The sequence below is a fragment of the Chroicocephalus ridibundus genome, chromosome 5 (assembly GCF_963924245.1).
Source record: "Chroicocephalus ridibundus chromosome 5, bChrRid1.1, whole genome shotgun sequence".
Taxonomy (NCBI): Eukaryota; Metazoa; Chordata; class Aves; order Charadriiformes; family Laridae; genus Chroicocephalus; species Chroicocephalus ridibundus.
This window is the reverse complement of record NC_086288.1, coordinates 37,525,234-37,551,246: the sequence shown is the minus strand read 5'-3', so window position 1 is coordinate 37,551,246 and position 26,013 is coordinate 37,525,234.

Genomic DNA, 26,013 nt, shown 5'->3' with positions numbered 1-26,013 from the left:
GGGTGGCCTTTACACTGTTTTCAAAATTGTTTTTATAACTGTATCAAAATCGTGTTTTGGACCACCAGCAGATTGTGTATTTCAAATTGATTTTAATATCAGTTATGATGCTTATGATGCTAGGGATCTTGATAATGTTCCTAAAAGGAGAAAATAAGGGAAAAAAATATTTTGGACAATGATATTGCAATTGGAAATAATGCTGCTTGCCTCTCTGTAATGGCTCCTCTTAGAGGGCTAGAATTTTTTTTGTGTTCATTAAAACATCTTTCAGAAAGATCAGCACTGAGTAAGAGCTCAAACATGCAGAGAAATACTTCAGGTTGTCCACTTGAATCAAGTTGCACATACTCACCAGTGCTTTCAGGACTGGCTTTTTCATTAAGAATAGACTGAGATGGTGTATAATATTGGCAGCAATGGGTTCTTGCCCATTGATTTCTTGTATTGAAGGTGATTTAGAATACTACAGTGGCTAAATTTCTAGACAGAACTGCATACTGCCACTACATGCTCTTTAGAAATGAAAAAAAATGAAACAACAAAAGCAATTTCAGTAACCCTGTAACATTCATTCTGTAGGAGGTGACAAAATGATCATACACTATTAGAGGATCATAAGAAACCATGACTTTCAGTGTTCCATTTAAATATATTTATTCCTTGTTTACACTTTCCTATCTCATCATTACTCAAATACTCAATTTGTGTGACTTGCCATAGTGGCTATATTTTATCTTACTCCTTGCAAAAACGTATGCATCTAACTATATCTTTCATTTGCACATATACAATGCATAAATTGAATACCTACTTTAAAACATGTTTCTGCTGCATCTTTTATAACCATCTTTTATAGTGAACAAAATTACAATCAATTTTTTCTGATCCCCGCAAATACTGCACTCCTCCAAGGTTGTATGATAGAGCAGACAAGCCAGTTTAATTGTTCAAAATTGAAGAGACCAGATGCATTCCAGGAAGTTATGACACGGATATCGCCTACACGTTGTAAAGAAAATCACATTATCTTTGAAAACACTTACATATACTGCAACATACTTTATTACGTCAATGCCATATTTAGACCTGACACAGAACTTGCATCATACCCTGATTTCAGTTGCTTAAAGGCACTTTAAGTCTCATTCTTGTTCTTTAGTACATGGTAAATATTTTGGGAGAGTTTTGGTAAAATTGCATTTAGGTTATGATGTTTTTTGAAGTACTCTTGTCTGGGTAATTCTGTGATAGAAATATAGTAATAATGAAACAGGTGTCTCTATAGGGTGTAGTCTTTCTAAATAAAAACAAAAAAACCCAGTGTAGATCAAGTCTTGAGTCACCACTGTCAAGAAAGACATCTGGACTACACGTAAATGAATCTGAAACGCTAAATGGGTTACATGTGTTTATTTTGTTTGTCAATTGGCCATGCTTTAAATACATTTGAATTCTACATCTGTGGATAAGACTATATGTACTTGTAATTTTGCACAGAAAGTTTTGAGGAACTCTTTGTGGTCTTGTCTTGCTGCTATCAAAATGAGCGGCAATGACAGAAAAATCATTGTTGATTCTTATCTTGTGTTTCTTTCAAAGGAAATCCAAGCAACTCAACTTCATGTTTAAATTTGATTTTAAGTCATTTATACGTGTTTTAAAAAGAATGAAGAAAAACGCTTTTGCTATGTGTTTCTTTCTTTCTTTTAATGCCCAACTGAATGTCAAAAAATAGCTAATATAACAACGAGTTTGTATTTGCAAGAGAGGGAATGTGTAAGTATAAAGAAAAGGACAAGACAGAAAACTTTGTTAATTTCCAGGCACTTGGACATATTTGCTTTTGGACTTTTATTGAAGTGAGGTAAGGGAAAGGCTTTGTTTGGAAATGTATCAAGCCTGGACTCCTACACCTGGCTTGTCAGAGTTTTTCTTGCTTGAAAGAGCGATATAATGAGTAATAATCAGAATTAATAAACTTGAAGTTTCAAGGGATACTGGTCTCAATATTAAAAAAAAAGTGACAAGAGAACAGGAAAAGAGAGCTTTTCAGTACTGTAAATGTGATTCTGTAGTCACAAAGTTCAAAGTTTGTTTCTCGAACAACAGATTAAAAAGTCCGCTATATTTCAACGTAAGTGCCAGCAATACAAGACTGGTATCAGGGTAATTTTAATAAGCCGTATCTTGTCATGGAATCTGGACTTTGGTTTTTCATTGGCTTTGAAAGCACCATAATGAGCTTCTCAGCATCTCTGGTTTTCTAACGTTTCAATTTATGGACTTCCCAAAAAAGCCTTTCGATAGTAGTGTTTAGGTTTCTTAAGGTGTTGTCTGTATAGGGATAGAGTGCAAAGGCTGTTATACACCAGCTCCTCATGCGGATGGTTTCACTCCATGCCATGAACTCCTCTGTGTGACTCAATTTGCGCCTGTTGCTACTTGCTTAAGCTAATCTACAGAATGTGTGATCTTCTTATGGAATAACAGTGTCCATGCAGAGAACTGACGTGCATTCATTGTTGTACAAGAAATGCCTGCTTTAGTGTATTTAATGAAGACCTCACTGCATAGCAGAAAACCTTTGTGACCTAGGTACTTAAAAATTACCATCTCATCCAAAGCAGAAGCAGATCTATAATTTTCCAGTGCTATAACATGGCTCATATAAATATTTGCCTCTATAAACTATTGCAAGACTATGTGTGTTAAGTGACAGTAGGACTAAAAGTACAACCTGTTTTTCTGCTTAGCTATTTTGTAAAGGAATACAATACCTCTTTATTGTCTGACAAATTAATCTAAACCATTTCAATTTGGATAAAGATTACAACTAAAGCCTATCTGATTATTGTTTTGTTTGTTTTTTTTTTTTTTTTTCAAAAGGCAGAGAACTTTATAATAAAATTAAGACTTGATAAAAACTCCTTCATGCTGCCTCCTTCATTGCTTCAAATAATTGATATTATCTTTTGCCAGCCATTAGGAATTGTTGGTCCTGAATCCAAAAGCAAATTGATTTGTTGTCAGTACACTGCATGTATTGGACAGATCTGTTTTATCTTGAGAATACAGAATCTGCTTTCACTCTATTTGTCTTAAGACTGGCTGCATTTCCCCAAAAAACCCTCAAAAACTCAGCACCCTGCCGAACAACTGAAATCTTACAGAGCAGTTGGCATATAATTTATAAATGAAGAATAGGAATATCTCAGCAGCACAGTGGTAATCATTATTTCCACTGGGGCCGTGACTTAAAAATGCTGGGTTTTTATTTGTACACCCACAGCCTTCCTTCATTTCTGCTACCAATGCTAATCAAAAAGTCAGTACTATTCAGAGCTCAAAAAAAAATGTCTAAAATATTAGTCATGGCCAATTTATTACGTATTACCTTTTAACTTTGCTTTTCTCTCTTTGGTAACGGCTCTGCGCAAAAGGAAATCTCTGACAGAGATACAGTCTCTTCTGTCCCCATCTACAGTAGCTTTGAACATGATTTTGAGAAACCTGGTGTGAAGGAGATCAGAATCACCTTCTGTTTATACCTCCAAGTTTTTTGGTACAGTTAAATAAGCATAAAACATATTTTTACTGAGATTATCAATTCAAATACAGGCAGGATTTCCCTTAGCAGAGGCACTGGAAAATTAGCCATAAACAGTCCTACATAAACCTCTCTGGAAATCCCTGGCACTACTTAGATGCCTTCTGTGTAGCTCATTATTCACAATTTGGATGATGTGCCAGCAATACTGTGGAGGAAGGAAGCCCCCTCACAACATTTATGCCATGGTGTTTAAACTGTAAGCTTAGGTTATGAGAGCTTAAGCTTAACATTTATCCATGTAGTGAGAGGAGGGAAGATTTACTAAGTGGTTTTTATCCTGTCCATTTAGGTTCCTTATCGTTCTCAGGAATAGTGCTGGGAATCCTAATTTCTGCAGTAAGAGAATTTTGCAGCAGCATGTTCTGCTGTGTCCTCCTTACAAATGCCTGAACAAAATTGTATTTTGATAATGCTTTCCTTGGCAAGTTAGCATGAAATAGTGCTTGATTTAGTGTGTCAAGGCTGATTCAACGGCATAATGAATAGTAAAATGTGAGACACCGATCTAAGAGAAAAAGTAATGTCAGATCTCTTCAATTTAATGCTTTCTTTTGGACACCAGTATCAGAGGCAAAGCTTTGTTTCCAAGGAGATGAGGATGAATTAAACCTATCTTAAAAAATATATATATAAAAAAATGCATGACTGACACATTGCATTGATGGAGATTAGTGAAAAGATTATATGCAGTCCATTAGAAGTGGGTTCTGAAAAAAAGAATTATTTTAAATAAATACTTTATCTATGGCTGGAAGAGACCTAAGTAAAAGGGCAGTATGGCAGCACGTTTAAGAATAGGAAGAGGAATAATAAGAAGATAAAAGGGTAGAGAAGGTGTGACTCGTTTGATGAAAGGGGTAAGAGACAGAAGTAGACATTCAGATGATTGTTGTTGTGGAGCATCTATAACGTGGGTGAGAATTACAAGCTTATGTGGGATGTGGAATTATTTTGCCTGCTTTATTCTGGAAAGATGAGGGAGAAGCAAGAGGGAAATTGCATCCAGAAAGAACAGTGGTAGAGCTGAAGACAGTGAAATCAGGAGCTACTGATCCTATTGTTAAAAGTGAGAGAAGTGAAATTAATAGGATTTGATGAACGAATGGACAGGATTAAAAGACTGTCCCAAGACCAATGGACCAACTACACTGTACTGCTGGGATACGTGCCTAATTACAGTGTTTGAAAAAAAAGGATGAACAGCAGAGCATGGCAAATGAGAGCTCAGCCAGTCCTGATTTGAGGAACCTGTGTTTCTGCAATATTTGTTGATAAATCAGGAGATGTTGCTGGAACATAAGACCACATATCATCCCCTGCTTTGCTGCCACAGGCTTATGACCAGTCCTGCAGACAGCAGCCTTATAACCAATGTTGTCCCTACCTGTTCACAAGATAAAAAGGAAATTAGCTACAAAACAAGATAGAAATGATCTTTGAAACAAGTGTGTAGAGGAGACACTTTGTAAAATTGTAAAATCAAAGCTTCCCTCCATCCTCTCCAGATAATTTAATCCTCTTTTCCACTCCATTCTATTAAAAAAGAAAACAACCCAAAACCTTGTCCACCCCACAAAAAATCAACACAAAGCAATATTTTAGTTCTAAATAAAGTAAAACCATAAAGCAAATCAGAAAATCTTGACCCAGATCACAGTAAGTGAAAATATAAGAAAGGTACCTTTCCACTCAAAATTTTGACTGAGACTTACCTTACAAGCAGACAAGGTTGGCCACATTTCAGAGCTGTTGGACTGTTTTTTCCCCACTTTCTGTTGGTGGGAATTATTTTTCAAAAAAGTAAGACTAAGTCCAGCTTTAGAAGCTACAGTACTTTCACTGGTGAGGATCTCCAACTGCCCCCATGCTGCAGGAAGCAGAACACTGACTGTTAACATCTGAAAAAAACCTCACATTTGAGACTGTCCCCACATTCTTTGACAGACAGGTCTTTCTTATTTTCTCTTTATTTGAATATCTGAATATCTGAATTCTTCTTTGCTCGAGTGCTTTGCTAATGGTTTAGAGGGAAAAGCTCAGTGTCCACTGTTTTTCTGTGAGTTATGCTTTCAAGAAATGCAGTTTCAATAAATGGTGGCAGGTTATGAACACATGAGATTGGGATCTTTACTCATTCCAGTTATTTTTTGATGTATGTAACTTAAATAATGTCATTGTCATGGTAAAGACAATTAATCATTAGTGTGCAGGTGTATTTGACATCTGAGACCCTATCTTGTTGAAAAATGCCAAAAAATCTTTCAGAAAAATTCTTAAATATATTTGAAAAACATAGCAGAAAAAAATCTGATGTGGTTTCTTTTTTAACCGGTATAAATGAATATTTAAACTAGAGTTGAAAAACATTTTTCATCAAGACAAAAGTTTTTGCAATTATTTTTTCTCATTGTCACTAACACACAATTCTTTCCCAAACCCTTTAGTAGTCTGAAGTTACATACAGAATTTATAGGGACATGGCTGTATGAAACAAAGGCAGCAAAGAAACTTAAGTACCTGCAATATTTGTTCTAATATGTTTCATTTATATTCTGCCTAGGATAAACTACATATTTGATTCAGTGACCAAGTTTCCTTATTTTTAACACTAAAGTTCTGCTATGGGGAAAAAATGTATTTTTAATTCCAACTGTGTGGATTTTTTTTCTTCCAAAAGAACAAATTCAGCCAGGTCAGTTTTGGAGAGCTGATATGCATAATTACCTCACAGAGTGAGTTAATAGGCAGACAGAAACCTATACATGTTGTAGCTGTGCTTCCATTGTTTCTGAAAACAATAAGAATCAATTTCAATTCATTAATATTCATATGCCCTAAATGCTGAAACGTGGAAGACAATGAGATGTCCATCATCCACTCTGACTAATGGTCTGTCCAAGTGCAATTCTCAGGAGCAGAGTATTTGCCTCGCTCTACTCCCACTGGAAAAATTTGAATATCGCAAGAGAACAAACGGGGAAAAGAAATAGGACAAAACTTAGAGATATCCCCATTGTGTGTTCTTAGCCCAGCTTTTGACTAATTCATTACTATGTTCACTTTTATATTTCCTAAAAGAGATACCTCCATTGCTTCAAACCAATAACCATTTAAGAACTTTTTCCTACTGTGGTAGACTTCCAGGTATATCCCACTTAAACTTATATCAAGCTTACTTTCTTAAATTTCTTTCATTTGTTTCAAAAAAATGATTGAGAGCATATTAGAAAAAAAAACAAAAACTATTTGCAGTATTTTTTTATCCTTTTAACAATGTTTATTTGTTTCCCTAAGGCTGGGAGACTAATCAAAAGAAACTAAGCTTATATCTATACATCAGAGCACTGTGTCATGGCTAGCATCCCTGGGGGCTTGAGTATCAGAGGCATTATAGCTGTGTTACCTGAAAATGAAACCCAGAGTAATTTGTCATATACTAGTTCTCATATCTCTGCTAACTCATTCTGCAATAATTTATGTGTCTTGAGATGGTACTGCGCTGTGTAATGCAGACATAGTCCTGAGTTGTGAGGAAGATCTACCTAAATTTCTGTTTGATTATCAAAAGTGAACACGGAAAAAAGTTCTAGCACAGTATAATTGTAGGAATAGAAAGGGTGCTTTTGTTCATGTTTAAGGCAAAATAGGTTTGATCATTATATAATGCTGAAAAAATAAAACATGAAATAAAAATAGCATAGAGCAATGTGAATCTCCTGTTTTGCACTTTCTGAAAAGCTTGACATGAGCAAATTCAGCCTGCAATGAAAAAGTAAAAAATCAACCATGAAAATATATAATTACTTTCTCAAATATTAAATGACATGTCAAACCACCATCTGACAATACTAACATGGAAATAGAGCTAACCAAAGCCTTCAGAGCTCAGCTTGCCATGATGATTTCCCATAACAAGAATGACAGAGTGGTAGAAGAGTAACATGACTTTTTGTGTTCCCTTTGTGATAGTGCACAAAACCTAATGTCAATACACCATCAAATGTGTATTGTTACATCCTGCAACATATCACCAAACTGCATTCTTTAACAGATAAATTCACGGAAAGATGTAGGTGGTAAAGAATAGCTCAAATATGATAGGAAGTATTACTTTCATACAAATTGTTCCTTAAATGAAGTAGTTGCATAATTTTGCTTCTACTAGATTTAGTGAAAATTTTGCTAAGGACTTGACTGTGAATAGAACAAAGCCTGTTATTAATCATGTGTAACTGTAGAATAAGAAATTAGGCCACTGGAAGACATATTCTAAAGAATCTTCCCAAAATAGTGTAAGTCCCCAAACATACACACCCATTTTTACCTTGTGTTCAATGTCACTGTCTCCACAGAAGTGTTAGTAAAATGAAGCATCCAGATGCTTCTCGGCTGCTTCAGTACACAGTCTTGCAGCTTGCTTGGAGTTCGCCTTTTCAGCAATGTAAGCTAAGCAATTGATTTTGAAAGTGTGGGTGAGGAGATAAAAGGTATTCTGCTTCACCCCTGTGGACAGGTATGCTCTGGCAGGGAGAAAGGGGCAGAGGGAGAAAGGGAAAGGAAGATAGTAATATCTTCTAAAACATTGAAGATAATAAGTGAATAAATGTCAGTGTCCTTATATGTTTAACATGGAGCTTGCACTTCAGATGTTAATACATCAAGAGAATTTATCGTTTTACTTTCCCCATCTAATTTTACCACAAAGATTATTTTGATTTTTATTTGCTGATAAACTTTGAAGGAGATAATGTACACAAGGAAAGAGAAACTGTTGGGGTTTTTTGTGGGTCTGTGTTCCTCTGACGTTTTCTGTGCAAACTGGAAAGAATTTCGGCATAGCTTCAGATGTCTCTTTCTCTCTGTCACCCACTAATTTCTCCCTGTGCTTTAAGTTCAGTTTGTCAAGATTTGCTTTGTATTTATTCCATTAAATTCAATATTCACGTAACTATTGCTCATATACATTAAATTCCTTGGACAATGTTATACTTTTCAGAAGTGGACAATATTAAGTTTGAGTGGACTGTGGTTTTGTGCATTTAAATGTATGCAGCTGACTAAAGCCAACAGCCTTTAATATGAAAGGCAACAGCTTTAACTTAGCATGTGTCATGGTTTCAGTGGGGACAGAATTAACTTCCTCGCTAGCAGCTGGTATAGAGCTACATTTTAAATTTAGGATGGGAATAGTGTGATAGCACAATGGGTTTTTTTGGTTGTTGCTAAGCAATCAAGGTCTTTTTTGCTCCTCACACCACCCTGCCAGAGAGTAGGCTGGGGGCAGGGCAGAAGAAGTTGGGTGGAGACACAGCTGGGACAGCTGGCCCCAGCTGAACAAAAGGCTACTCTATACTATATGACATCACGTTCAGTATTTAAAGCTGGGGGAAGAAGAAGGAAGGGGGAGAGTGTTTGGAGTGATTTGTCTTCCCAAGTAACCGTTATGCATGAAGGAGACCTGCTTTCCTGGAGATGGCTGAACACTTGCCTGCTGATGAACTTCTTGTTTTGCTTTGCTTGCGTGCAGGGATTTTGCTCTACCTATTAAACTGTTTTTATCTCAACCCATGAGTTTATGCTCACTTCTACTCTTCTGATTCTCTCCCCCACCACAACTGAGGGGAGTAAGCGAGTGGTTGTGTGGTTCTAGCTGCTGGTTGGGGTTAAACCATGACAACATGCTAGGCACTAGTGTCTTGCCAGCGTGGCTTCACAAACTTTCTCGCCCCTTGAAACAGTTAGAGTAAATTCTCTCCACTTGCTCATAGGGTTTAGTTGATTTTTTTCAGTCTCTTTCCTCTCTCACGTTCTGTTGACAAAGAAAGAAGTAGTGGTACAGGGAAATAACAGTTTCTGAATGCTTCCGATAGCTTTTCCAATAGCTCTGTTAAACTTTTAAATATTTAAAATTACAGTGAATTCTACGCCTCCATGATACTTTGCAGAAGGCCAGCCTCTTTCATCAGCTCTCTTCCATTTTGGCTCTGATGGGGGAAAAAAAAAGTTCAAACACAGGCAATGACCAGAGGCAATGCAATATAACAAGTAACTTTGGACTGCAGGGAAAAGAGATCTGAGAGAACTGCTGCTTCCCAGCACTCTCCAAGACAAAACTGCTGCACAGGTTCAGATTAACAAAGACAGGCAGGAGGAGGGAGAAGGGGCAAAGTCATTGCTGGCCAGTGATAGAGGATGGAACATCCCTTCTATTCTTGAGTTTGTCCTCTTTTTATCTTTCCATGGATTGTCATCACTATCAATACAGTCAAGTTTCCCACTGCCAGCTGACTGGTTTTTTTCAAGGAGGGCCTGCCTGTGAAGTCAATAGGTTTTCCTATTCTTGTACCCGTGGAAGTGGTCAAATGTTTATTTTTTGGTAAAACTTTGAATGTTAATATATCAAATTCTAAAAAAGGAAACAGTAACTTCATAATTACTTCTACCTTTTATTTTCCCTTTTCTGAACCACACCTACATACTTTAACAAGCTAATTTTGTGTAACTGCTTGCATGTCACAGGATTTCCAAACACTGATTTCCCCAGAAGAAAGGACACCCTTATTTTTTTGCTTTTTTGGTGTGCTTTGGCCTCCCTTTCATTCTATATGCACACAGAATTCTGTGTGCTAGGAGCTCTGCAACCTTTCCTACCACATCCTGCAGCCAGTTCTGGAGCATGAAGGCAACAGAAAGCGGCTGAGTAAAGCTGTGAGTATCCTTAGGAAGATATTAGGATGCTTGACTAATGAATACAGGGAAGGAAGTGAGTAGAAAGCAATGAGAAGAAACACTACATTAGTACCAAAGACAGAGAAGTCAAGTGCCCCCAGAGAATTCTGTTCTACAGTATGGGGGTGGTTGAAGCTGCATAGAATCATAGAATCGTTTTGGTTGGAAGACACCTTTAAGATCATCAAGTCTAACCGTTAACCTAGCACTGCAAGTTACCACTAAACCATGTCCCCCAGCACCACATCTACACATCTATTAAATACCATCAGGGATTGTGACTCAACCACTTCCCTGGGCAGCCTGTTCCAATGCGTGATGCAGGCACATTGCACTGTTGTTCCAAAGATTTCTGCATCATGTACAGCTGATGTTGCACGTTTCTAGTGTAGTTAAAAGCTGCTCCCGCTTACTTCACGAGTTCTGGCCACATACAGTTTGCACGCTGCAAAGTTCTGCTATTAAAAAAACCTGTCTGCTCAATAAGCAGGTAAAACTATTATTGGAAATAGTTGAAGTTGATGCTAGGTCTTACTGCTCTTATTGGTGACTCAGAGTGGAGCAGTAATAGCAATGATGGCCCACTGTCCTTGCTGACACAGAAACTTGATAGTTTGATGATTTTGTCAAATTTACTTTTCCATGCCCATACAATAAGCTGCAAAAGTGAGATAGTGAGATTTAAGACCATGCTTCTATAGTGTCCACCTTCTGTTTGCACAGGGTTGTTTTTTTTTCTCCTTATGGAAATGATTTTTCATAAAGCAACTGCAAACTGCTGCTAGCTTCGTGTGATAATGTGCACAGCAGCAAGCCATCAAATACTTATATCAGAGGAGGTAATGAGAACAAGCTGAGTAATTGGACTGGCCTGAGTAGAAAGGATCTAGCAAAATTTTGAAATGCCATTTCAATTTGCTGTAACTCTATATCATGCTCACCAGCATTCCTTCTGCAATTGGATTTTATTCAGTGTAATTGCTAGGAGGCATCCAGACTTACTAGTGAGGTAAGCATTTGTGACAGTGTTAGGGAATGTGATAATGGTAATGATCATCTATAAGTGGAAAGTTGGACATCAGTTGCAGTGATCTAAAGATATGGGCACAAGGAAGATTCAGAGCTAAAGGATTTATTTTTTTTTACTGAGGAAAGCTTCTACTTTTTTTTTTTTGCTTAGCTTGAGCAAACAGCGTGGCTATTATTTGACTGTATGTCTGCCTTGTAAAAGCTAAAGAAAAAAATAAAATCTACTGATTTCATCATACATTTCATCATACATTTCATCAATGGTTGTATTCAGAAATCGTTCGTGGGCTTGGTAGAGATTGTCCTTGAATTTAGCAGAAATTAACTGTTTATTGAACCAATGAGTACAATATATTTCTTCTCTGTTATCACTTGTTGATCTCCCATTATAATCTCATTAAATGGCATTTTAATAGCCTTATTTGTGGCATGCTAAATTCCCAAATTTGTTGCTGAAAAATGAAAGCAAAGAAATACAGAAAAGAAAGGACATGACAAAAGAAAAACACAGCAGTAAAAGAACAGGAATGAAAGAGAAAGTAGAAAGGCAGTGATAACAATCAAGAGACGTAAGTAATAAGCAAATTTAATTTCAGAAAGAATAGTCATATTGCTGAAATCTTCCAATTAGAAATGCATGAGGCTGACATCCAAGTAGCTTAAAGAAATAATCTGAAACTTAGAAGCTGTTGTTTAATGTGTTTAACCATAAGATGAATTTCTCAGATGTTCAATATAAGCTGCATTCCCCAGTCTGCTTGTATAACTATTGGAAGGTACTGTACGTCTGTAATTCAAACCAGCTTTTTAATGCTGAATTTCCACTGATGGAAAGGTCAGAGAGTAGGGGTGACACTGAAAACTTCAGTGACTCACCTAGGGGCTTGGTGGTGGGTAGAGCCCAGGCAGCTACTGTTAGTCCTACCCTTTGCTACTGCTTCTCTGCATGGCCCTGGGCAAGTCACTTAGAACAGAGACTCAAAGGCATCTACTGAGGTGCCTCACCCCTGAGTCTGGGTTTCTTCTGTCTGCCTGAACACAGAGGTAAACAGTAATCCTCTGCTTCATAGGCCTGTGGTAAGAACTAAAAGCTAATACTGGCAGATTTCTTAAAACTACCAAATACTTAAAGCTGATATCTTGTATGAGCTGATCACTCTTTTATTGTTTCATGCACGGTTTCACTGCCAGCTCACAGATTTGTGTAGCTCTAGACAAAATGGAAAACTTTTGCCCCTCATACATCTGCAGTCACCCATAAAATGGCAGTCAAAAGACATTTAGCTGCTTCTGCTACCTTTGTCATGGCCAGCCATATATATTTTATCTTGTAAGCTACATCCACCTTCATGCTGAACTGCTTCAGACTGATTTTTTTCCCCTCCTTTCTGTGGATATGCAAAATACAGGAAATGGGTCCTGCTCTGTCTTTTCAAATTCATGTTGTCTGCAATGAAAGCAGCAGCAGGATTTTCTTAAAGGAAGAGAAAGGAACATCTGAAACCATGTCTGTCCTCATATATCATGAGTAAGATTGGAAAAAAAATGAGAAACAGAAACAAGGAGGCAAAATGCTGGAGGGAATGAAGCTCTCAAAGATACAAGCTCAGAAAGAAATTAAATTCCCAGACACCACCAGAAAGGGGACAAGACTGGGACTAATAGTTGTTAGGCTTCTTGATAGGTATCAGAGGGGAAAAAAAGGGGATAGAACAGAGGAGAGAAGACATATTACAGCAAGGCAATAACAGTGTTTTAAAGAAACTAATTGGAAAACTCAAAGCAACTTTGATGCTATTGCAAAGAAGAAGAGAGGGGCCCGAGGCACAACATGCAGATCTGATCTAAAATATAAATAAAAGAGGAATTTCAAAGTTAAGTTGATAAATCTCATCTACTAAATAATTTCTTTTTCATAGTAAAAACTGAGTGATAGGGATATTGAGAACTGCCAGCAACTATCCCAGAACAGTATTGTAAATACTGAAAAATTCATAATACAGTATAACTTAAAACAGACTACTTATAAAACCCAAACAAACAGACTTACATATTTCAGGCAAAGTTTTCCAAACCTGCTAAAACTTAAACTTGTAAAAAGAGATGGACTTAGGTGACATTTAACTTCAAAATGTCCAGTTTCCTTACAACATATGTAGGGAGAACTAAGCACTTTAAAAGGAGGTATATGTAAATGAGTTTAAAACCTCCAATACAAAATACTGAGAAGAAAGTTATGTCCTTATGTGTGTTGGACATAAATTGAGTACTGCACTGATTTATGTAATTTCTTGTAGAAAAAAAACATTTTCCTAATATCAAATTTCAAATCCTCAGTTCATAGCAGAAACTTAAACCATTATCTTCCAGAGAATTGAGAAGCATTGCAAATTATTCCAGATGCAGTGTAGAATGGTGGGAAATTTTTTATCTAGAGTAAACACTTTATAGAGGCAAAGGGCAGCTGAATGGTATCAATAAATTCCCAGAGGAGAAAGGATAAAATTCCTAATGAAGGAAAGTCTTGCTGTTGTATACAAGCTGATGTATGTGCATATGGATCCAGGTGTAGAAACACTGTGGATGGAAGATTATGTGAATTTAGGTGGTTGGAAGAAAGGTCCGTGGCAGGTTATTAAACAGACAAATTAGAACAGGCCGAAGAAATCCCCTGAACTGAAAAAAAAGAAATGATGGATGAGCATTAGGTCTTCTTTGCCTGACCACGGTCTCTGTTAGGCGTTTTCTTATGATTGTTCTTGGGGACATAATACCGAACTGGATGAACCATTCAGCTAAACCAATAAAGCTATTATGGTTTTGAAAGACATTTGAAAAAACACACCAATATAACGATGTTGCGTATATTTACAGGAATCAAACTCAAGGATGGCACCCTTGCAGACACAATTACTTTTGTTTATTCAATGGCAGATGGTAGGAAGGGATTTGTCCTTCCTAGACTCTGCTGAGGACCTTCTGCTGACCCCTTTTTCCTTGTGGAACTCTTAAGTTGTGTTTTCTACATGAAAACAAGTAGAAATGGGACTAATATATTGGGCTTTTCTGCTTTAGAACTTGGGCAATTTATAAAAGAAACCTTCTTTTCAAAAGTGTATAGCTACTTCCTCAGAAAATTACTTTAACTCCATCAGATGGATGCTAACTCAGCTCTGCACCTAATGCAGAGTCCTATTATACTATTTTTTGGGGACTGGATAATTGGATCGAAGTTTATTGGTCATTTTCTTTTATTTCCAGGTTCTGGATGGTTGAATGTCCCTCAGATCTCTCCTCTACTCCCAGGACCATTCCAGCTCTCGTTTAAGCATGAATTGAGTTTTTCTGAAGATCAGAGTGTAGGGACTCATTTAATATATTGGTAGCAAAAGGCTTATAGATTTCATTCTTACTTAAAATATGCAGGCTTGTGCATGATTAATTAGCATTTAATGTGAAGTGTTTGTATCAGTGGGGAGAAACATGTACATTTAGGATTCTTAAGCAATGTTTCCTTTTTGAAAAAGGTTTATTTTAAGGCAGAACTCTGATCATTTACTGTTAATGTTTATGAAATTTCAGTTAAAATATTCGCCCTGCTTGTAATGGTAAGAGTTTCAGGGCATAGTGTGCATTGGTCCTTCTATATCTATTTATTTAGATTTTGTTTCTGAAGAAATGTGCAATACAGGAAGTAATGTGTTTCTTCATGAAGGCAGAAAACATAGTGGATTAACAAGTGAAATTTCATCTGTTACAAAATATCTCTACAATCTACCCTTGCTTCCAGTGTTATAAAATATATTCCTTTATCCTTACTTCTTTGTGAACTCTGGTTCTTTCTTTCTCTGTTCTAGTCTAGTTTCATTTGTTAAATTTGAGAAACTACAGCATTCTACAACATAGTAAATCAGGTTTAGATTTTTAATTATTGAAGTAATTTTAACTAGTGTTTTATTATCTTGGGTTATACTTCTTTGGGGGAAAAAATAGTGGTGTTCCAAATTGCCATAACAACAGGCTGCACTCCTTAAAACAAGATAAGCTGTGTGTCAAAGTAAAACTGTTGCCATGGTAACCAGTTGCATATTTAAAGTGCAGCAGCCTGGTTTAATCAGTCAAATTACCCCTTTTCAAAAAATCAACTGTATAGGCATTCTTATAGCAGGAACAGTGAAAAGAGGAAAATGTAAAAGTTAATAAAAAAATAGCATCTCCCCTTTATTTTCTTTTCCTGAGTGATAGCTTTTAATTTAGAAAGGTCACTTATTCTGTTTCTTTCTCGCAAGCCTGCAAATACCAGATCCTGTCTTATCTTTGGATTCTCAGAAATTCCTTTAATCTGTTTCATGTTATGTTTCCCCTTAACAGGTTAATAAGATATTAATATCTAAACATGTAGTTGAAAGTTCATGAAACCATCTAGTGACAATAATACATATTTATACCCTCTTTGTTTAGGAAGACATGAAAAATGGCAGGTGAACTTAAATCAATCCCTTTAATCAATATCTGCCATTTCTATGAACTTCATGATTAGACAGTCAAAAGGTATTTAATCCTTTTTTTATTCTTTTTCTTTCTTTTTTGTTTTAATTTAAAGAAAATGTATATGCACTGAAAAATAGATAGTTTCTTTTTGGGATGAAGAAGAGTTTTGCAACATAGATGTCTGTTGTACCATATGTAGATGTATTGTATCGTGTCAGATTCCTGTCCTTTTGGTCTTGAAAGTCAATGAACCATCAAGAAAGTGATATTTAAACCTCAGAAGAATGCAGAAAAGCAAAAAATGTAGCATTTTAAAGGCAACACATACAACCCACAATCACTATATTGTTCTTTTGAGATGATAGTTGATACGACAGAAGGTGAATAAGGTACCTTACTTGTACACCGCTACTGTACAAATATTAGCTAACCTCCCAAAGTCTTTAGGAAGTGCTATTAGCCTATCTTTCCTAATAAGGATTTTGAGTCAGAGACCCTAACTCTCAGTCTCAGTGGTATAGTTGCTTGTCCTATTTCTTCTTTAGTCTAGAGAATATAGTGGTTGCATATGGAAAAAGACAGATTCTGCAGTTTTAGATGGTTTCCTTCTTCTCATGAACTGCCAGTCAGAGCTGCATTAGGAATTGCAGCAAAACTTTTAGAATGAAAATGTCCTCTTTTAAGAACAACATTCATAATTTTATTAGACTAAGTAGAATATCTCAGGTGTCTTATTGCTTTTTCAGGAAAAGTTAAAAAAAAAACTATGAAATTTAAAGCATTAAATTCTTTTTGAATTCCCCTGCATATATACTGTTTCTACTATGTTATTCTTTCTACCAGTTCCGTTAAGCCTTACAGAGAAAGAAAAAGCAGGATTTCAGAGAGGCTTTGCCATTTCCAGATGCAGTATCTCTATGTAAGATAGTACATAACCTGGTGAAAAATTGTGAAATCTTCCTCAAAAAACTGCTGTAAAGTTATTAGTTTCTAACGTAGAACAAATGCAGAACACAACTAATACAATTACAGAAAAAGTTTGATTGTACTTTACGCTTGCATATCTCATTGCTACTGTGTTATGGTTATTTAAGGGTGACATCACAATAGGGAATTTCAGAAATTAAATATAGCTATCTGCTCTATTTTTTAAGTGGCTGTCAAAACATTCTTTTTCCTCCTCATGGCAATAAGCCTCCCTTTCTGCAGGTTTTATAGTGCTACCGAGACATTGTGTTGTTATTGATATGTGAGGGAAACTGCTAACACTAGGTGGCCAAAGGTAAATTCAAAATATCATGGTTAATCATCAGTTTATGATTAGCCCTAAGGTCACTGAACCATGCTTCGAATGTTTTCGAGTGACATGGTCTGGAATCCTTTTCCGCCAGCTGCAAAGAGCATTCTTGTATTCACTTGCTTGAGTGACCATCAGCTTTAGTGTTTGAATGAATTGCATCACCCTCTGCCACACTGCAGCAGATGTCAGGGCCTGCGGGTTGGCCTTTTTGTTGAAGGAGAAACTTGGCAAAAAGTCAAACTTTTTTTTTGTAAAGGCAATATAGCTACAGCAGCCTGTAAACCGAAGTAGTCACCACAGCATGAAAATAGCTGCTCTCAAGAATCCTGGTCCCAAGTACTACTTCTCTACCTCAGGAAGCAGATGGTTTCTGCAAGCTGACTTGGAGGGTATTTTTATACTGCACCCAAGATACAAGTACAGCTTATGAAGACGATGAGCATATCTGAGGTAATAAGGAGCTCAATGCAGGCTGCGGTCTGGGGGAGGGATCCTTGGTGAAGACACATGCAGGTATATTATCTGAAGCTCTATGCCACGGATATTTTGCCTGAAGCCGAATGTCACCCCATGCTGTCCATGTGTTACTCCTGAAGCTGAAATTTGAAACTAATTTGGAAGTGTCAGAATGAGCAGAGGCAGGCTTTAGCTGTGGTGTAAATACCATCTCAAGATGGAAAACAAACTTGCCTGCCAATTGCTGTAGTGTTCCCAAGCAGAGAGAAGGGCCAAGCCTGACACTGCAGCATTACTTCAGACTGAATGCTGCTCGAGTGTGACCATTTTTAAACTACGAGTAAAAGACAAAATGCCTCAGCATGCTGCCTATAAACATGGATGTGGAAGGCAATCTGGGAATAAGATCCAGCTGCTACCGCTGGCAAGAAGCAAGGCACCTCACCTGAGCTACCAAAGTTTGCTCAGTGGTAAGCAGCTAAGAGGTGTCCACAAGTTCATGGATGATACCTCTCCTCAGGAAGGGTGTCCTCCAGAGGTGCCCACTGCTACATGGAGTGCAAAAATGGCTAGTTTGGTCTGAACATCTAGATGGTGTCAGCTAAGGGAGGGCATCTCCCTTGGGATATTTGATGGGCATCCCATCTCATGCCTAGGTGACCACAGCACTGTCATTTGTATCACATCGCCTGTCCCTCCACTCGGGCTCTGGCCTAGAGCCTGCTTGGGCAGCCCTGTCCCGCTGGTGGCCATGGGGAGAGGCCCAGGGCTGACCCCGAGGCCTGCGATGGCCCCTGCCACCTTTTCTTGGGCCTTGGGCCATCCCTGTCCCTGCTGCCCTGCCTGAGCCCCTGGGGCTGCGGCCGCCCCAGGCTGCCCCACTGGGTAGGACAAGGCCCTGCCTGGGTGGCCACCGGGACAGTCAGCGCAGGGGCCCCCAGGACCAGAGCTGTCAGCGTGAGGCCCCGCCCGGGGCTGTGCAAGGTCAGGGGCTTGATGCTGTTTGGTTTTGCAGATGGGAAGACAATGAGAATAGTAAAAATTTAGGTGTGAAGGGGCCTGGGAGTGATGCAGCCCTCCGTTGCAGCCTCCGGTGTGCCCAGCATCATGGCCGAGGCGCTGAGCAGAGCTGGAGGCTCCTCAGCATGGTGGTGCTCCGGGCCAAGTCAGGCGAGATCTCCTTGGTTCGTGCTCACTGCTTGCATCGTTTCATCCCTGGCACTTTCTCATCTGCAGGTATTTCTGTGTTCACGTTGTTCATAGTTAAAAAGGACAAAGATTAAATCACATAACACTTCAGTCTGACATTTAAGTGTATGCCACTCTCTTCATATCTACATATTGAAATAATGCTGTACTGGCAGTATGGAAATTTTTACTGATGTGATCAGAAATACATACTTGGGCTTGAACTTTTGTATTTTCCCAGATCTATATTTCAACAAAATAAGCTCTCCCTCACACAAAAGGACATTTGTAGTGTTCTGTTCACGTATCAATTAGCAACTGAGCTTTGAGAAAATGACAAGCAACGAAGTCCAGCCTTTCCTTTTGTGCTAAGGACAGAAGCAGCTGTAAGGGACACTGCGTTTCCTGATCTTTTGGGTTTCTTTCACTGATGCCAGTCTGGTCTGCTTCTCCTAAGGTGCCTGCTGCATGAAGACCGGCTTATGACTAAGCCTGCTAGTTTTAGCTGGGGATTCTTCTTTGCCAGTTTGCCAAACAGCAGCCACAGCTGGGCAGGTAGAACCTAACCCTGTTCTTGTCCTGGTCTTGTCTTCCTCCAGCTGCTGCTTGCAGTCCAAACAGAGCCTGGCTTGGGACTGTGGCATGTGTATGAAGGTGCTTTCTGGTGTATTAATGCACCATTGAATGATATAGTAGCATTTTGTTGGGTTTGCTTTATTTACTTTTTAAGAAAACTTTTAAATTTCTGTAGTGATGTTCAAATCTGTCCCTACAATACAAAGCCATTTATATCAGATGAGCATGAGATTTCAATCTTTCACTTTAATCTGCTGCAGTATTTGCTTTTTCTAAATGTAGCAGTTGCATATACCCTCTTCACACTACACATACTTTTATCTTCTCACACATACTAGTAGCAGCTAGGAATTAAAAGGGAAGTGTCAGTCTCAACAGAAATGATTTGTATGACTTCTACAGATCACTGCTACATGGCATCCTACTCATCACAAGCCTAAAGACATTGCTACAGGTAAAGGAGAATTCTGTATAGCCCATGCACAAAGCTGATCTGCATACAAGGAGGAGCTCGGGTGTTTGTGGTGGCAAGCCGGCAAGCCTAGCATAAGTCAATAGAGAAAATAAAATAGAAATATACTGTACACTCCCAAATTCACTTCAAAATCCTGGTTTCCTGAAGGCAGACAGCACCATTTGTTCTGAGGAAGACATTCTGCTAGCTAGATAAATACATGCCATTAAACCTGGCATGCAATGTTTAACGCCACTACAATTTCAGAATAAATTCAGCTGCAGTACTTTTCCTCCTCCTCTTTTGCTCTTTCCCTTGGGCATTAATTAAATACAGCATTCAGAAGCATGGCCCCTTTAGGAATGATTGTTCTTTATATATTACAAATCTCAAGCTGTGAATACATGGGATAGTTATATTAATTTCTAATCGCCATTTTTAACAGGGAGCAGCTGGGCTGCGTCTATCCAGCAATAGACATCTGAAGGAATTTCAATACTTTTGTCCGTTAGCACGCAAATGCAGAACCGAATAGAATCTTATTGATAGAATAGCGAATTTTAGTTTTTAGAAAATATATGAGTAATCATAAAGAACTCAAAATTAGGCCACTCTCCTCCTGGAGACAGTTGTTTATCATTTATACATAAAAAAGAATGACTCAGGTATTTGTGCAAATGAATACGAGAAATTCATATGGTTTAAAAAGATTCATCCAAATGTGCCTGAAAAGCATTTAAAAGGTGGAAAACCCATCCGAAATATATAACATCCTTTTCAGAATGTGACTAGATTACAAATCCCAAAGAAAGAAAACATTTTACTTCTGTAAAATTAAAGTATATATGCAATATAGTTTGCATTTTATATTGTGTATTTTTATTCTCAAACTGAATTGCACAGTTGTGCTTTCTTCATTATTTTGCCTTCATTGGTGTTTGAAAGCACATTATTTATTTAGAAAAAAGCACACTGCTTTATGTGAGTAAATTCTGCTATAATCAGTCCTTGACCTAGATTCCTACAGTTCTCAGAAATTTTGTTTCTGAAGTCGTTCAGAGACTCCATTCCATAAGAGAGTGAGTTCTTGGAATGTGGTATTTAGTCAAAGCTCAGTGTGTGAATCAAAATTGGACAAAACTCATATTGTTCTACTCTCAAAAGCCATTTTTAGCATGTTCAATAATTACTTCACAGCTGGCTTTAATAAAACGTGCGTTGGAAGGGAGCCAGGTTCATGCAATATTTAAATATATGTTTAGCTGGAAAATAAAATGCATTATTGCAATCTGATTTTTAAACTGGTAGTCGTAAGACACACAGACCATGATTTTTAGTGCAGCAGTAGAGACCTCAATGACAAATACATCCTTTACTGTAAGCATGGAAATAACATAATGCAATTTGAGTATTAAGAAAAATCCAATAGCTGGAACTGGAATCTCAGAGCTAATTTGTAGTTGTGGTTCTTTTTGAGACCTTCAGAAAAAGAGTACGTGATATTATTTAAAGAGAAGAGGAAAACTGGACCATTGTTTACCAACATCTGGTCTGAATAATTAGGGGGAAAGATTACTTAGAATAATATTCTAGTGCAAGGTAATAATTTCTGTTCTTTTTCCAGTGTTACAATCAAATTAGGAATAAGAGAGGTGCACGATCAGGCTCAGAGATTAGATGTGCATGAGGTTCCAGGTCAGGGCAGAAGCTGCTCTTGCAGTCTAAATGAGCTAAGATCAAAACCTAGGGAGGGTAGGAAATATGACAGTCCAAAGAAAGGCCAGGTGGCAGCTAAAGAGCGGAGCAAGGGTCAGCATTTTGGTGTATCTGTGCCTACCACGTCTAGAGGTAAGATTTTAGGCTAAAGATAGAAAGATGACTGAGGAAAAGAATGTCTGGAGCAGGGAACAAATTCAGGTTTGCAAATCAGGGGCTACATTCAGGAGCCACAGACAAGCTGTGGATTCACAGAAAAGGAGAGATAGGAAAGCAGAAGTCTGGATCTCAAAGTGTTGAGAGGCTGACGTGAGTTGAATTAATTCTTTTTAGTCTTCTAGAGAAACATCTGTTCTTTTTTCAGCACTATGCCTAACAGGAGTCAATGAAAGTGTAAAGCACCCATATGTATCTGCGTCATATGGCTCACGGAGAACACTTAAATTCTATCATGGTTTTAGCTAATGTAAAAGTTGGAATACCTGGGTTTCATTTTGTGGATAAGACTTAAGAAGCTGAATTGGCTAAGGGAAAATGGTATGAATATCCTTGATAATGATATTGGGATTTCTTAATTGAGAGAACCATGTTAGTAACATTTGCCATCTGAAAATCATGTTAGATTGTTAGTAGTGTTTTGAAAGTTCAGAAAGTATCTGTAGCCAAATATAGCTTGATTTTTATTTGCACTTGGCCTGACAGATGCAATGTTCACATAGAGGAGGACCCAATTGCAGAGTGTTTACTACCATGTGCAGCATCTACAGATGTATTGGGAATGTCTGCTTGTGTAAATGCAGATGTTTTTTTGCAAAAGTTTCTAGTTAGCTGCTGGATAACAAGTAAGAAATTATTTTTTCACTTAAGAGCTGCACAACGTTCTATCTACAATATTGTGAAAGGCATTAGAACAAACACATAACAATGGAGAACTCTTTACTCTGTAATTTTTGTCCCCTCCCGCCCATTTTTGCCATAATGCTCTCTGCAATAAGCCATAATGCTCTTCTGTGAGATGACATGCATAGTAATAAAAAGGGATAACAGGCATCCTTTTTTTTTTTTGTAAAATGAAATTTCTTTGAAATATGGGTTTATTGAATGTGATATGTCAGAAAGGTACAGCGGCTTCAGAAAAATTTTCACTAAGAAGGTTTTTCTTTTAAAATCCTGAGCCTCTGGTAGCTTTTAATTTTCGAGAAAATGGAAAAGGAGCATGTGAGCAAAGACACAAACAAAAAAAAGGGCAAATTTGATAACTCAGTTCTTCCTAGATATTTCGACACACCTTTGATACTGTATTAAAAAGTATTGCCTTGCAATCTACTACAGATCAAAAGCAAGAAGCAAAACCTCAAAACTTGCCACAAAACAGAATATTTATCTTCCACAGAGCTTTAGTGTTAAGCATACTTTAAATAGCTGGGTTATTCATCCTTCTGTGGAAAGTAAGAGGAACAGATTGCTATCAGGGTATTTAAAAGTATTATCATATTGGGGATCAAATTACATGTATAACTACTATGGAAATACAGAATATGGCCTCTGAAATTAGAATCAATTCATGAACTGGAAAAGGAGACTGAGCATGAATTTTATTTCTCACAAACATGTAACTTGTTCTTGGTAATGATTGTAGATATTTTCAAGGTGAATGGTTAAATATATATTAAAAAGTTCAACTTTGTTCATAGTCATTGTGAAGACAGCATGATGGACAAGAATGGTTTCAAAGGGAAATCTTCTGGTGGTGGAAACATATGGCAATTAAAAACTTACACTAAATGATCTCTATGGCAATTAAAAACTTACACTAAATGATCTCTATGAACTATAGTTGAATTTTTAAAACTTCAAAATCTGTAATCCTTTATTGACACAATGGCTAACAACCGTTCTATTTTCTCTGGCTATTTGTTAACAGCATTTAGTTTACAGCAACTTAGAGCCCAGTTCTGCCAGTAAGAAAAAGCAAATAAGACCTTTACTGATCTGTGATAGGAACTGCAAAATTTAGCTGGCACTATCAATGTACTAAATCTGGAAGAGTTAGGCCGTGACAGAGATATTCCTGTTGTAGCGGTTAGGACAGGAATATAAAAGCCAAGTAGCTTGATCTGAGAACACACAGATAAAGATTATAGCAGCTTGAAATTCTTGATTGTTACTTCTTTGAATTTTTCAATAATTATTTAATTATTTTCACATGCACTATACTTCTAGCACAGGATAAACTTTTGTTAGCTTTGAGAAAATTATTAGAGGTTTTCCAGAGTCATGGCAGGATCATTTTGTCTCATGTGCACACACTTTCTTACTCACACAACTGATTAAATTTAAATATATAAGCACCTTAGCAGTAGTTAAACATGTATTTTGTTACAGGTTTCCTTAGTATTTTGTTCTAAAAGAATGTGTTAACACGAGTTCTTGAGTAGGGCTCACTAGAATTTTCAGCCTATTTCAGATCACTGTTTTTGCTAGCACTGTTTACCTTCACTATTACTTATTCATCTGTGTCTAAACTTCTTTTCTTAATTATGTTGATGATTTTATACAGTATTTTGAAAGGCACTGAATATTTTCTTGAAGTATTTCCTATTTTTCACAATGCTTTTAATCTCAGACCATTTCAGCTGGTTGATAATATTTTACTGACTCAGACAAACAAAGTCTAATAGAAAATTACATTTCTTGATGTAATTTTTATGAAGTCAATTGAGTTGAAGTACAGAAGAATTCTTATCCATGGCTTAGTGGACTGACTTTTCAATGCTCTGAGTCAGGGTATGGTAAACAGCACTTTGTAGTCTTTCTGGTTCAGTCGGACTTATTAAGATATTTTTTCCTTTGATGCTCAGAAAAATATTATTCCATGTGTAATTAGATCTCTCCCACATTCATACACATCACCTCTGCATATAGAGATAGCAGTTGCACTGCTTTAGAAGGGATAAGTAGTAGTAAATCTAGGATGTAAAAGCTTATTGCAATTGTTTCAGAAAGGGACACATGATCTTACTAATTATTAGTCTCCTTGACAATGTAATTAATCCTAGCGTTGCTGTTCAGTCTTTCAAAGTAACTAGTATATTACCTTTTCTAATTTGTCCAGTGGATACTCTTGTAGATGACTCTTTAAACTGTGATTGAATGAATTGAGTTCTGAAGTCAGAAGCCGATAATAAATCATTCTAATGAGGCTGCTTCTACTTGCCGTAGAACATTACTATAAATGGAAAAAGAAAATCACCCCACATTTATATTTTGTTAAGCATATATTGTGTTTTTTTAATATTCATCAAACATCATGGGCAAGATTTCCATGCACAAGGGTTAGGCGTTTTGCTCCTAATTTTTATCTGCCTCTCTAGCATTCCTTAGAATGTCACACATATCACAGGAAGACTAAAAAGCCTTTTCAGTGTCCAGATGCAGTGCTATGTTTTTCAAATGCTCAATAAAGTTAGGGCACTTGAGGTCCTTGTATACTCATGGCAACCGTTTGACCAATTACTAGTCAAAGAATACAATTCATCTATTGTTGAATAAAGCTCTGATGATGTTTTTTGAAGTAGTATTCTGGGTAAGTACAGACATTCTTTTCAAGTTGGTATCAGCAACTTAAACTTTTGTGATATCTCTCACCTTGTAGCTACATTCTCTAGCTATATTTTAGCAAATTATCATGGGCCTGTGTGATCAGATCACTAAACAATCTTATAATCAATGTATGGAAGCTGAAGGAAACAACGAAGAAAATCCTAACTGGAGATATATAATGATGACACGGTCATTTGGTTTATAATCACATTAAAAAATTAGTCATTGATCAAAATCTAATACTATCTGCTATGCAAAACTCTCCTGAGTAGAACCCAATAATGTCATGGTCTTCACTACTCCCAAGGTTTTTTTTAAGAGAAAGTTGGATCTTTTTTCTCTTATATAAAATTAAATTTTTAGCCTAAGTTGTATGTGTGCAACCTAAGGGTCTTATGTACTGTCTTCTCCTATGTACTACCTCTTACTCAGTACAGACTGAATTAGACCCCCATCTTCAGATAATTCAAAATGTCAGTCTACTTCATCCACTTGTTGGGCTTCCAAACAAACATATGTGTTCTTGTCATCTTATTTCAGAAGAACTCCGCACAAAAATGCTCAGTGATATCTTCATCTCTCTGAAAACACTCCTGAAAACTATATTTTGCCAAGTAGGACTTGTTTAAAAAGTCCTTTCTCCTAATTCTGTTTTGCGTCTTTTAACAAACTCAGCAAAGTTATAGCGCTTTTTAATTTCATATTGTGCATAACTGCCAGACTCGCAAAAAGCAGAAACTAGGTGTGACATATCACACCAGGCCAGGGTGTAAATTCTGAAACTGCAATTATCAGAACTTCATCCCCAGGTAGTCCATGCCTCTTTCTAAGTTTTACAGGTGCTAACAAGTGACTGGA